The sequence below is a fragment of the Elephantulus edwardii genome, unplaced genomic scaffold, assembly GCF_000299155.1.
Source record: "Elephantulus edwardii isolate Elephantulus edwardi_28Jun2011 unplaced genomic scaffold, EleEdw1.0 scaffold00213, whole genome shotgun sequence".
NCBI lineage: Eukaryota > Metazoa > Chordata > Mammalia > Macroscelidea > Macroscelididae > Elephantulus > Elephantulus edwardii.
In genome coordinates this window covers 5,056,324-5,057,071 of record NW_006399963.1, presented here as the reverse complement: position 1 = coordinate 5,057,071, position 748 = coordinate 5,056,324, and positions in this window count along the sequence as shown.

The window sequence follows — 748 nt, the reverse complement described above, 5'->3', positions numbered from 1 at the left end:
ATGTGAAGTTACTAACAATCTTACAGGACAACAATCATGCCAATGTATAGATGAAGCTGGAGATAAGTGTTTGAAGGGACTTGTTCAAAATCAGTATAGAGAAGATGTGAAGGGACCAGAATTGAATCTGATTGTTTGAACAGTGGCTTTGATACTTTGTAACTGTGTAATATTGTAAAAGGACTTAACATTTCCATCCATCTCTATGTCCCCACCCATCAAATGGGAATATGATATTTACCTCAAGATCTTATAAAGTCTTCAGGCAACTTCATAGGAAATATTCAGCACCAGCCTTGGCACTAGGGAGCACTCAGTGCTGATGGGCCCATCTCAGAAGTTTGGCCTGAGGGGCACACTCCAGTGGGAGTGCTAGGGCCACCTCATGGAACTTCCTGGGGTCTCTGGACAGGACTGGTAGAACAATGCTGATAGAAAAACCATTGTTAGGCTGTCTTGGCAAGACAGGAGCAAACTTTGGATGTGATCTACTGAGAAGACTATTTGAAATTCCTGGTTATTATGGAGAGTTTGGAGTACAGGCTTATAGGGGAGGTTACACCCTTGCAGTGCTAGTTCAAACCTGGCTTCTCAAGTGGCACTTGGCTGCCTCGTGCTGGGGTTGGGTCGCTGTGGTCTCCATATCTGGGTGGCTCTGGGCTCTGTGGAGACTGATGCTTATTTACTGGTTTGCCTATTTACCTTCCCAGCAGGTAACTTCTAATTGTGCAGACAAGAGCAAGAAGAA